This window comes from Mauremys mutica, unplaced genomic scaffold (genome assembly GCF_020497125.1).
Source record: "Mauremys mutica isolate MM-2020 ecotype Southern unplaced genomic scaffold, ASM2049712v1 Super-Scaffold_100095, whole genome shotgun sequence".
Classification (NCBI taxonomy): Eukaryota; Metazoa; Chordata; order Testudines; family Geoemydidae; genus Mauremys; species Mauremys mutica.
In genome coordinates, this window is record NW_025423264.1 from 88557 (window position 1) to 101801 (window position 13245).

General features: G+C 45.0%; 1 long non-coding RNA gene across 1 annotated transcript; it reads left to right on the forward strand.

The window, feature by feature from the left end:
• The first annotated feature begins 1949 nt into the window (after positions 1-1949).
• LOC123358691 lies at positions 1950-11710 on the forward strand. Its single transcript, XR_006575764.1, has 3 exons — positions 1950-2009; positions 11178-11291; positions 11652-11710. It is a non-coding gene; the product is annotated as an uncharacterized LOC123358691 (long non-coding RNA).
• Positions 11711-13245: the final 1535 nt, after the last annotated feature.

Consider the following 13245-nt stretch of genomic DNA (forward strand, 5'->3'; position numbering starts at 1 on the left):
GCTTTGTGCTCCATGGCACTGGTTACTGCTATATTAGTGTGTATGGTTCCCTGTTAAGGCGTGAAAGGAAAGTTCTATGGAAGGAACTGGCTCCCTTCCTCTGGACTGCACAGTGTTTGGTGTCGGGGCGGGATTTCAATTGTTGCAGCTGGCCTGAGGACTGCTGGTCCTGTTTTCCTGACTGTCAGAGGAAACTCTTCTATGATGAGCACTACCTGGCGCAGGTCTGTAGTGAGGTTGGCTTAGAGGACGTGTTTCTCCACAGTGGAACCAGTGGAGGGCGGGCGGTAGCCTCGTATTCCTCTGACCCGAGTTCACACCAGCCGCAGAGGGGATACACCTTTCTGTGGGGACAGGCCAGGAGTCGCACTGACCGGATTTCCGTGAAGGAGAGCACGTCGACAGCCCAGTGCAGGGTGGTGCCTATGGACTGTTTGGATCACGCAGCTCTCACCGTGTGCTCATTGTGGGCAATTCCCTGACCCATGGCAGAGGATATTGGAAGCTAAACATCCAGAGCTTGCAAGATAAAGGAGCAGGGGGTGAGGCCTGGCGGTGTTGGCAGAACGGGAAAGCATCAGAGGGTCCTATGGCAACTAGGGGGATTGATGGGAGTCGGTGATGGAGGAGTTGGCGGCTTTGTTCGGTGGTCGGGCAAACACTGCAACATTAAAGAAACCAACAGTGCCACGTCCTGCATTGTCACCTGTGGGATTTCCACAAGAGCATCCAGGCAGGGGAGCCGGTCAGCATGTGACTACGACTGGATCAAGCGACAGCTGACTGAGTTCCAGGAGATGAGGCTGCAGCTGGCTGATATGAGCGGGAGCACCAAGTGAAGGGAGGGGCGGCCTCCCCTGACATTTTTGCAGCCTGCAGAGAATAGAGACAAAGCAGGGGATGCAGGGACTCAGGGCAGTACCCACGGATCCAGTAGAGCAGGACCACAGTCGCTGGAGGAGGAGAGAGAGTCCTGTGAGAGGAAGCCGCTGGTGGGAAGCAATAAGTGCAGAGTGCAAATCAGCTGAGAGTCACAGAAGTCTAGAAAAGCAAAAGGCTGCAGGTCCCATGGTGTAATGGGCAGCACTCAGGGCTTTGAATCCTGGGACTGAGTTCAAATTTCAGTGGGACCTCCTGGAGATATGTTGCTTTGCTACAAAGCACTGGAGCTCAATGTGTTTGGCTACCTTCTCTCGGGGTGAACTAGAGTGAGGTTTTTTTCTCTCACGCTGGGTGACTGATGCCCACTGGAGACAGGTCTTTGGTCTGACTGGTTCAATGGGCTGGTGGCTATAGGTTGGGATCCTAGAACTTAACAGTCTGGCTAGAGATTCCTGCGGGTTGACGTTCCGGGGGCTGGGGTGCCCGGCGGGGGGAGCTGGCTGCAGGGTGGCGGCTCTAGCCCCCGTGTACCAGGAGGAGAAATTAACCTTCTTTAGCAGCCTGAAGAAACTGAGAGCAATAAATGAGAACTTGGTGAAGGAACTATCAAGTCATCCAAAAGATACTGAGATCTTGAACAAAGAAGCAGAGATAATTATGTTGGAATTTGAAGAAATTTTCAAAACTCTGGAAATGAGAAAAAAGGAATTGCTAGAAGATATTGAAAGTCAGAGAAGTAAGAAAGAAAGAAAAAGAATATCAAATTTGGAAGAAAATGAAGTCTGTGGCTAGTAGGTATGTGATGGATCTGCTGGGAGAGATAAGGGGCTCTCTTTGTCGCCTCACTCTGATGTTTCCTGGATGCTCTGAGCAGGGTAGGGGTGGGACTTTGTTGAATGCAATCCACCCAGGGATTCCCTTTGATGGGCTCCTCTCCCCACAAATGGTGGGGCTGTGAATGGGGCAGCAGGTATTGAGTGTTGGACTCTTGCTCTTTCAGGGGCCGGTGACCTTCGAGGAGGTGGCTGTGTATTTCACCAGGGAAGAGTGGGCTCTGCTGGACCCCACTCAGAGAGCCCTCTACTGGGATGTCATGCAGGAGAACTATGAGAATGTGACCTCACTGGGTAAGGGTTACTGTCCCCTCGGTTCTTGGAAGGGGAAATGGAGAGAGAAGGTTTACTCCAGCCCCACAATGCCACCTCTACTCTGCCCAGTTTCAGCATCACCCCAATATGCCAGTGACACACACACTGCCAGAGACCCTCCCCTGCTGCAGAACACTTTGGGAACAGCACAGGAGCCGTATTGCACAATGTCAAATATCTCCTGTTTGCTCAAGTAAAACTGAGGGTTAAGTGCAGCATAATCAACAGAAGCTTCCTAGGGGTCACCAGATGAAATTAATAGGCAGCAGGTTTAAAGAAAATAAAAGGAAGTTCTTCTTCACGCAGCGCACAGCCAACTTGTGGAACTCCTTGCCTGAGGAGGTTGTGAAGGCTAGGACTATAACAGCGTTTAAAAGAGAACTGGATAAATTCATGGTGGTTAAGTCCATCAATGGCTATTAGACAGGATGGGTATGGAATGGTGTCCCTAGCCTCTGTCTGTCAGAGGATGGAGATGGATGGCAGGAGAGAGATCACTTGATCATTGCCTGTTAGGTTCACTCCCTCTGGGGCATCTGGCATTGGCCACTGTCGGTAAACAGGATACTGGGCTAGACGGACCTTTGTATCTGACCCGGTACGGCCATTTTTATGTTATGTATGTATGTGTGCATTTGGTGCAAGGAGCTCCTGGCCCTCAGAGACCATGTGGAGGCTTTGGAGGCCAGGGTGTTGGAACTGGAGGAGCTAAGGGAGGCAGAGAAGTATGTTGATGAGGCTTTCTGGGACACTATAGAATTGTCCCAACTCCGGTCAGACAGCCCCCCGCACTGTTGAGGAGGATGGAAGGCCCAGGGAATGAGAGCAGTCAACGGGAGCAGAGGGAAAGCTTCTCATAGTTGGGACCCTCACCCCAACACTATCTGGAAGAACTTCTTGCACTGAGGTTACCTCACCGGGGGAGGGAACTCCACTCATTAAGAAAAGGCAGCTGTTAGTAATGGGAGATTCAATCATTAGAAACAAGGATATCTGGGTTTGTGATGACCGGGAGAACCGTATGGTGACTTGCCTGCCTGGTGCGTAGGTTGCGGATTTCTCAAGGCATCTAGATAGATTTATGTGTAGTGCTGGGGAGGAGCCAGTGGTCATGGTACATGTAGATACCAATGACATAGGGAAGGGTAGGTGAGATGTCCTGGAGGCCAAATTTAATCTGCTAGGAAAGAGACTGAAATCCAGGACCTCTATGGTGGCATTCTCAGAAATGCTCCCAGTTCCATGCGCAGGGCCAGGTAGGTAGGCTGCCAGAGCTTCAGAGTCTCAATGTGTGGATGAGATGATGGTGTAGAGAGATGGGATTTAGATTTATTAGGAACTGGGGAAACTTTGGGGATGGGGGCGCCTATACAGGAAGGATGGGCTCCACCTAAACCAAAGTGGATCCAGACTGCTGGCAATTAACATTAAAAAGATTGCAGAGCAGTTTTTAAACTAAGAGATGGGGGAAAGCCAATGGCTGCAGAGAAGCACGTGGATCAGACAGAGACTTCTCTTAGAGGAGAGTGTAGTGATAGAGATTTTTCTAGTTTTAGTCAGGAAGAGAGGCTGGAAGAGGATAAAGTAGGGGCCAGATCAGACGAGAAGCATTCACACACAACAGAATCTGACACGTCAGAAAAGGGCAGACAAATAAACAGTGACAAGTTTTTAAAGTGCGTGTACACAAATGGTAGAAGTGTAAATAATAAGATGGGTGAATTAGAGTGCCTCGTGTTAAAAGAGGATATTGACATAATAGGCATCACAGAAACCTGGTGGAATGAGGACAATCAATGGGGCACAATCATTCCAGGGTACAAAATATATCGGAAGGACAGAGGAGGTCATACTTGGGGGGGGTGGGGAGGGGAGTGGCACTGTATGTTAAAGAAAATGTAGACTCAAATGAAGAAAAATCTTAAATGAAACTGCATGTTCCATAGAATCTCTATGGATAGTAATTCCATGCTCTAATAAGAATATAACAATAAGGATCTATTATCGACCCCCTGTCAAAGACAGTGATAGTGAGGATGAAATGCGAAGGGAGGTTAGAGAGGCTATCAAAATAAAGAACTCCATAATAGTGGGAGATTTCAATTATCCCCATATTGACTGGGTACGTCTCCTCAGGACAAAACGCAGAGGCAAAATTTCTCAATACTTTAAATGACTGTTTCTTGGAGCAGCTGGTACAAGAACCCACTAGGGGAGAAGCAACTCTCCATTTAGTCCTGAGTGGAGAGCAGGATCTTGTCCAAGAGGTAACTATAACAGGACCGCTTGGAAATAGTGATCATAATATAACAAAATTTAACATTCCTGTGGTGGGAAGAACAACTCAACACTGTGGTATTTAATTTCAGAAAGGGGAACTATGCAAAAATGAGGGGCTAGTTAAACAGAAATTAAAAGGTACAGTGACTAGAGTGAAATCCCTGCAAGCTGCATGGACACTTTTCAAAGACACAATATTAGAAGCCCAACTTAAATGTATACCCCAAATTAAAAAACACAGCAAAAGAATTAAAAAGAGCCACTGTGGCTTGGCTTAACCGTGTAAAAGAAGCAGTGAGAGATAAAAAGGCATCTTTTAAAAAGTGGAAGTCAGATCCTAGTGAGGTGTATATAGAAGGGAGCATAAGTACTGCCAAATTAAGTGTAAAAATGTAATAAGAAAAGCCAAAAAGGAGTTTGAAGAACAGCTAGCCAAAAACTCAGAAGGTAATAACAAAATGCTTTTTAAGTACATCAAAAGCAGGAAGCTTGCTAAACAACCAGTGGGGCCCCTGGACGATTGAGATACAAAAGGAGCCCTTAAAGACGATAAAGTCATTGCGGAGAAACTAAATGCATTCTTTGCTTCAGTCTTCATGGCTGAGGATGTTAGGGAGATTCCCAAACCTTTTGTGGGTGACAAATCTGAGGAATTGCCACAGATTGAAGTGTCACTAGAGGAGGTTTTGGAACTAATTTATAACCTTAAATGTAACAAGTCACCGGAACCAGATGGTATTTACCCAAGAGTTCTGAAGGAACTCAAAAGTGAAATTGGGGAACTATGAGCTATGGTTTGTAACCTGTCCCTTAAATCAGCTTCTGTACCCAGTGACTGGAAGATTGCTAATGTAACGCCAATATTTAAAAAGGGCTCTAGAGGCGATCCTGGCAATTACAGATCGGTAAGTCTAATGTCTGTGCCAGGCAAATTAGTTGAAACAATAGTAAAGAATAAAATTGTCAGGCACATAGAAGAACAAAAATAGTTGGGCAAAAGTCAACATAGTTTCTGTAAAGGGAAATCGTGCCTTACTAGTCTATTAGAGTTCTTTGAAGGTGTCAACAAACATGTGGACAAGGGGGATCCAGTGAACATAGTGTACTTAGATTTCCCGAAAGCCTTTGACAAGGTCTCTCACCAAAGGCTCTTACATAAATTAAGTTATCATGGGATAAGAGGGAAGATCTTTTCATGGATTGAGAACTAGTTAAAAGACAGGGAACAAAGGGTAGGAATAAATGGTAAATTTTCAGAATGAAGAGGAGTAACTAGTGGTGTTCCCCAAGGGTCAGTCCTAGGACCAATCCTATTCAACTTATTCATAAGTGATCTGGAGAAAGGGGTAAACAGTGAGGTGGAAAAGTTTGCAGATGTTACTAAACTGCTCAAGATAATTAAGACCAAAGCAGACTATGAAGAACTTCAAAAAGATCTCACAAAACTAAGTGATTGGGCAACAAAATGGCAAATGAAATTCAATGTGGATAAATGAAAAGTAATGCACGTTGGAAAAAATAACCCCAACTATACATTCAATATGATGGGGGCAAATTTAGCTACAGCTGATCAGGAAAAAGATCTTTTTGTCATTGTGGATAGTTCTCTGAAGACATCCAGCAGTGTGCAGCGGAAGTCAAAAAAGCAAACAGGATGTTAGGAATTATTTAAAAAGGGATAGACAATAATACAGAGAATATCTTATTGCCCTTATATAAATCAATGGAAATAACTAATTTAGACCCCATCATTTTATATGTCTAGTTGGGATTATGTTTTCCAGTGGGCTGCACTATGTTATCCTGACATCTAGTAGTGCTGAGGTCCTGCATTCAGTAATATCCCTGCCCTTCCTCTCCCCTATCTCCACTGAGCCCCACGCTTATGTTTCCAGTTTCCCCAGGACTCTCTCTTTGTCTCTGGACCTGTCTGTCAGCAAGAAGCAGAGCCAGGGAGACTTGCCCTCTGTCTGGAGACTTCGATTTCTGGGACATGGACTTACTTTCTATGTGTTTTAGGAGACTTTGAAATTGAGTGTCTGTGACATTAAGCACAGTACAATCTGGAGTGTTGAACAGCTGTTCCCTCAGTTCCCCAGGCCGGGGTGCCTTTTACACTGCTCTACTGTGAGAGCAGCCACTCCTGGGCAGGTAACACGCAGTCTCCAGCGTGTAACTCGCTCCCAGCTACACAGTTTTGAGTGCTGCTAGTCAGCAACTCCCGAATTACAGTACCCCACCGGAGAACCCCAGAAAATTCTCTGCTCCCAGACATCCCCCAGAAATGTGCATCTTGTCCTGTCCAGCACACTACTGAACAGTGGGAGCTCATATGAAATCTGTTATTTCATCAATGGAAAATGACATGCACCAGCCTTGTTATTCCAAATGGAGTTTCCAACACACTTTAATCCAACCACACTGGTTAGATAAAACAATAAACCAAGATTGTTAACTACTGGAAAAAAAAAAGATTTCCTGTGGCTACAAGTAATGAGGCATAAAAGTCAGAATTCTTTACAAAAGAAATGCAAGATAAAACACAAACTAACATCTAAGTTAACCAGCTAAAATGGATTTAAAACAAATGTTTCTCTCACCATCTGCTGAGACAGGCTGGTTTTCCTTTCAGCTGGGAATCCCTCGAACCTGCCCCTGCTGCCCACATTCAGTTCTTCAGGAGTTGTCATGAGCAGAGGGAAAGGGGGGAGAGAGAGAGAGAGTGTCATGCATTTTCCTCACATCTCTTTATAATTCAGTCCTTTATACTAGAAACAAATCTAGTTCTCAGCTGAATCATGGTGACAGGCTCTCGTAGATATGAGCTTCAAGTGGTCCCTGTGATGGAATGTAAATGTCTTCTTCACACCTTCCCCATCCGGGAGAATGGCTATTTGACCAGCTTTTGCCTTGCTATCTCTGAGGAACTTAGGGTTAGGGTTGCAACTTTTTCAGTAATATCATACCGTAAAATCTCATAACTTTACATACAATGTTGCTACACATTTTAAGGAGGATATTCAGTAGATTGTCTTCAAATGATACCTCACAAGCCATATAGTGATAAATGAAGGGGAGGGATCTCCCTTTTATAAACACCCAGACAGCCAGATTGCTGTAAAATCCTTGGTGGTGTGACTTCTCTGCTTGCTTTACCTGTAAAGGGTTAACAAGGCCATAGGTAAAAGAAAAGGAGTGGGCACCTGACCAAAAGAGCCAATGGAAAGACTAGAACTTTTTTAAATGAGACAGTAACTTTCCCTTTGTCTGTTGTTCTCCGGAGAAGGCGACACAGAGTAGCAATGCTGTGTGTGGCTTGAAGCAGGTTGGAAAATTCATCTTCCATCCCTAGAAGAAATGTTTTGGACAGGGAAGTTTAGACAAACACAATCAGATTTATATTTTTTATTTTGGCTTTTGGAGCTCCTCTGTGCTATCCCAGATGCTTTTTTTTGCTTCTAAGGGTACGTTTACACTTACCTTCCTGGTCGACGCGGTGAGTTCGACTTCTCGGAGTTCGAACTATCGCGTCTGATCTAGACGCGATAGTTCAAACTCCGGAAGCGCCGCGGACGACTCCAGTACTCCACCACTGCAAACGGCGGTGGTGGAGTCGACGGGGGAGCCGCGGAGTTCGACCCCGCCGCGTCTGGACGGGTGAGTAGTTCGAATTAGGGTACTTCGAATTCAGCTACGCTATTCCCGTAGCTGAATTTGCGTACCCTAATTCGAACCCCCTTTTTAGTGTAGACCAGGCCTAAGCTTTAAGCTGAACCCCCAAGAAAGCTATTTTGGGTGCTTACAACAATTGTTTCTTTTAAGATCTAGCAAAAGCCTAAGTTCCAGATTTATTGTTTTCCTTTTCAATTTTAATAAAATTTACCTCTTTTAAGAACAGGGTTGGATTTTTGGTGTCCTAAGAGGTTTGTGCATGCTGTTTGATTAGCTGGTAGCCACAGCTAATGTCCTCTGTTTTCTTTCTCAGCTCTTTCCCGGAGGGGAGGTGAAAGGGCTTGAGGCTACCCCAGAGGCAAGAATTCTCAAGTGCTCCTTCCTGGGTCCAAGGGTTTGGGGGTTTTTTGCATTTGGGTGGTGGCAGCATTTACCAAGCCAAGGTCAGAGAAAAGCTGTAAATTTGGGGGTTTAATACAAGCCTGGTTAAAGGACAGGGAACAAAGGGTAGGAATTAATGGTAAATTCTCAGAATGGAGAGGGGTAACTAGTGGTGTTCCCCAAGGGTCAGTCCTAGGACCAATCCTATTTAATTTATTCATAAATGATCTGGAGAAAGGGGTAAACAGTGAGGTGGCAAAGTTTGCAGATGATACTAAACTGCTCAAGATAGTTCAGACCAAAGCAGATTGTGAAGAACTTCAAAAAGATCTCACAAAACTAAGTGATTGGGAAACAAAATGGCAAATGAAATTTAATGTGGATAAATGTAAAGTAATGCACATTGGAAAAAATAACCCCAACTATACATACAACATGATGGGGGCTAATTTAGCTACAACAAGTCAGGAAAAAGATCTTGGAGTAATCGTGGATAGTTCTCTGAAGATGTCCACGCAGTGTGCAGAGGCGGTCAAAAAAGCAAACAGGATGTTAGGAATCATTAAAAAGGGGATAGAGAATAAGACTGAGAATATATTATTGCCCTTATATAAATCCATGGTACGCCCACATCTTGAATACTGTGTACAGATGTGGTCTCCTCACCTCAAAAAAGATATTCTAGCACTAGAAAAGGTTCAGAAGAGGGCAACTAAAATGATTAGGGGGTTAGAGAGGGTCCCATATGAGGAAAGATTAAAGAGGCTAGGACTCTTCAGCTTGGAAAAGAGAAGACTAAGGGGGCATATGATAGAGGTATATAAAATCATGAGTGATGTTGAGAAAGTGGATAAGGAAAAGTTATTTACTTATTCCCATAATACAAGAACTAGGGGTCACCAAATGAAATTAATAGGCAGCAGGTTTAAAACAAATAAAAGGAAGTTCTTCTTCACCCAGCACACAGTCAGCTTGTGGAACTCCTTACCTGAGGAGGTTGTGAAGGCTAGGACTATAACAATGTTTAAAAGGGGACTGGATAAATTCATGGTGGCTAAGTCCATAAATGGCTATTAGCCAGGATGGGTAAGAATGGTGTCCCTAGCCTCTGTTCGTCAGAGGATGGAGATGGATGGCAGGAGAGAGATTACTTGTAAAGCTTGTTAGGTTCACTCCCTTTGGGGCACCTGGCATTGGCCACTGTCGGTAGACAGATACTGGGCTAGATGGACCTTTGGTCTGACCCAGTATGGCCTTTCTTATGTTCTTATTAGAGTTGCACAAATTAATTTTTAGAATCCTGGCGGGCCCCCACTTTCTGCACTCGGAGTGACAGAGTGGAGATTCAGCCATGACACATACTATGAACAAAATTGATCATAATTTTCAAGAAGAGTGAACATAGGGGCACAGACTTGCACAGTGTCCGTCTGTGTGTTCCCAACATATATGTGGGTATTTCAATCCTTCACAAGCAAGGTGTTCGGCATCTTCAAACACCTGGGGAACCAGTCCTGGGAATTCACTGGTTTATTAAGTGACACTCTATGGAATTGAGAGACATTTTATATTATTATTATTTTATTATAAATACCAATATGATGAAATTGCAATGAATCGTGCTATATATGCCATGTAAGGTGTCAATGAAAATGTTATGATTTTCCAAGTTTGATAATCTTGTGTCTATCTTTGTATTGTGAGTTATAGATATGTAGGGTATATCTGTATTCCAGACTTGTGTAGTGTTTCTGAGTGACACCCCCAGACATATTGGCATCAGTGCTGCCCAGCCTGTTCGATGGCCCATCCGGGGTCATCAGCTGTACAATGAACCCATTGAAAGGATCAAGGGGAGACACCTATTGAGTCAGCAAGACATGCAGGGGTATATCTGTGTATTGAGACCTCCAAGGCTTTTCCATGCCATGTGCTGTGAAGCTTGTGTTTGGGACACAGGAAGTAGAAGCCACTTGGCAAAAGGAATATAAAGGGCAGCTGCATCATCTCCATTTTGTCTTTAGTCCCTCTTCCTACCTCTGGAGCAACTTCTCTACAAACTGAACCCTGGAACAAAGGACTGAATGATGTGGGGGGAGGGATAGCTCAGTGGTTTGAGCATTGACCTGCTAAACCTAGTATTGTGAGTTCAATCCTTGAGGGGGCCACTTAGGGATCTGGGGCAAAAAATCATTACCAGAGAGCCTTTCAAGCCAGAAACTCACCAATACTGCTAAGAACCAGATATATAGATTTCTGACTGTTTTCCCATTTTAACAACTTCCTTTTTCTTTCCTTCTTTTATAATAAACCTTTAGTTGAGATGCTTTCTTGCTTATAAACCTTTAGTTTAGATGCTAAGGATTGGCTGGCATCATAGTATTCTGGGTAAGATCCAAACCTATACAGACCTGGTAATGTGGCTGACTCTGGGGTCAGAAGAACACTTTGTTTATGTGAGCAGAGTTTTTAAATAACTTCTCACTGTGCCGGACCTAGGTGCTGATTGGGAGTCAGAGAACTGGAATGCAGTAAAGGGGGCTGTGTGATGTCTTTTTTCAGTTTCTCGATAACCAGTGTGGGGGATCAGAAGCACAGTTGGTGACTGATCGGTGAATTTAACTTCCGTGTTAACCACCAGTTTTGGGAGCATCTGCTCTCCCTTTTTCAGTCTGCCCTGATCTTGGCATTTTCAGTGTGGACTGCCCCAGGCACACTGGGTCACAGTAAGCACTGAAGTTAAATTAATAGTGTTTTTTATGACACAGTCATATGAAATCAGCTGAACTCCTTTGTTTTCTTTCATCTGAGCAGGGTTTCCAGTTTCCAAACCTCATATAATCTCCCATCTGGAACAAGGGGATGAGCCATGGGTCCCAGACCTCCAGGGTTCAGAGGAAAGAGAGATCCTGAGAGTTCCCTGCACAGGTGAGGAAAGATTAAACCAACTCAGAATCTGTAAGTGCCTGAAGGAAACATCTGGGATGCCCTACAAAGCCCTTGGAAGGTTTCTCAGTTCATTATTGTCCCTAGCAGGGGTCGTATCCTCAGGGTAAATATAGCTCATGGTTTCCTGTAGACCCTAGCAGACACCAGGCAGTAGCTTCCTCCCTTTCCCCTGTGAGTTTGGATGGGATGTGAGGGCCGAATTGATCCCCTCCTCTCTCCTGTTTAGGGAAGAGTTTGGGGGAGTTCAGTTCCCGATTTTTATTTGACGTCTCTCCAGCACTTGTTTTGGTTTGGCATTCCCCTTTCCATCCCTGTCTGAGGTTTCTATCTGTATCACAGCAGGTGACGCAATGGTATGTGAGAAAGAGGAGCAGAATTCTCAGCAGGAAAATGTTGAGAAAGTGGCTAAACACAGAGAATTATCGCAAAGATCAAAAAGGAATGTGTCCTGGAGTCATGAGCAGGGAAAATCCTGTGAGATTCAGCACAGACCAGAAAGAGAGCAAGGAAACCAGCCAGAGGAGAAAATGGGTAAATTTATTTCCTGTCGGGGAACTCAGAAAAGCGTCAAGGAAACCACAACACAGCAGGAAGTCCTCATGGGAAAGAGGAAAAATACATGCACTGAGTGTGGAAAAACCTTCACTTACAGCTCAGCCCTTTCTGTTCATCAGAGAATCCACACAGGGGAGAGGCCCTATGAATGCAGTGAGTGTGGGAAAACCTTCACTTACAGATCAGCCCTTTCTATTCATCAGAGAATCCACACAGGGGAGAGGCCCTTTTATTGCAGTGAGTGTGGGAAAACCTTCACTTGCAGCTCAGCCCTTTCTATTCATCAGAGAATCCACACAGGGGAGAGGCCCTTTTATTGCAGTGAGTGTGGGAAAACCTTCACTTGCAGCTCAGCCCTTTCTAAATATCAGAGAATCCACACAGGGGAGAGGCCCTATGAATGCAGTGAGTGTGGGAAAACCTTCAGTCGCAGTTCAGGCCTTTCTAAACATCAGAGAATCCACACAGGGGAGAGGCTCTTTGATTGCAGTGAGTGTGGGAAAACCTTCACTTGCAGCTCAGCCATTTCTGTTCATCAGAGAATCCACACAGGGGAGAGGCTCTTTGATTGCAGTGAGTGTGGGAAAACCTTCACTTACAGATCAGTCCTTTCTCAACATCAGAGAATCCACACAGGGGAGAGGCCCTATGAATGCCGTGAGTGTGGGAAAAGCTTCATTAGCAGTTCAGGACTTTCTAAACATCAGAGAATCCACACAGGGGAGAGGCCCTTTTATTGCAGTGAGTGTGGAAAAACCTTCACTTGCAGCTCAGCCTTTTCTGTTCATCAGAGAATCCACACAGGGGAGAGGCCCTATGAATGCCGTGAGTGTGGGAAAACCTTCACTTGCAGCTCAGCCTTTTCTGTTCATCAGAGAATCCACACAGGGAAGAGGCCCTATGAATGTCATGAGTGTGGGAAAAGCTTTATTACCAGCTCAGACCTTTCTCGACATCAGAGAATCCACACAGGGGAGAGGCCCTATGAATGTCATGAGTGTGGGAAAACGTTCAATTACAGATCAGTCCTTTCTCGACATCAGAGAATCCACACAGGGGAGAGGCCCTATGAATGCAGTGAGTGTGGGAAAAACTTGACTAGCAGCTCAGGCCTTTCTAAACATCACAAAATCCACACCGGTGAGAGACCTTATAAATGCAGTGAGTGTGGGAAAACCTTCAATCACAGCTCACACCTTCTTACCCATCTCAGAATCCACACAGGTATGCGACCCAATGGAAGCAATTAGTGTGCGAAAACCTTGTCTTGCAGCTCAGCCTTTTCTGTTCATCAGAGAATCCACACAGGGGAGAGGCCCTATGAATGCCGTGAGTGTGGGAAAACCTTCACTTGCAGCTCAGCCTTTTCTGTTCATCA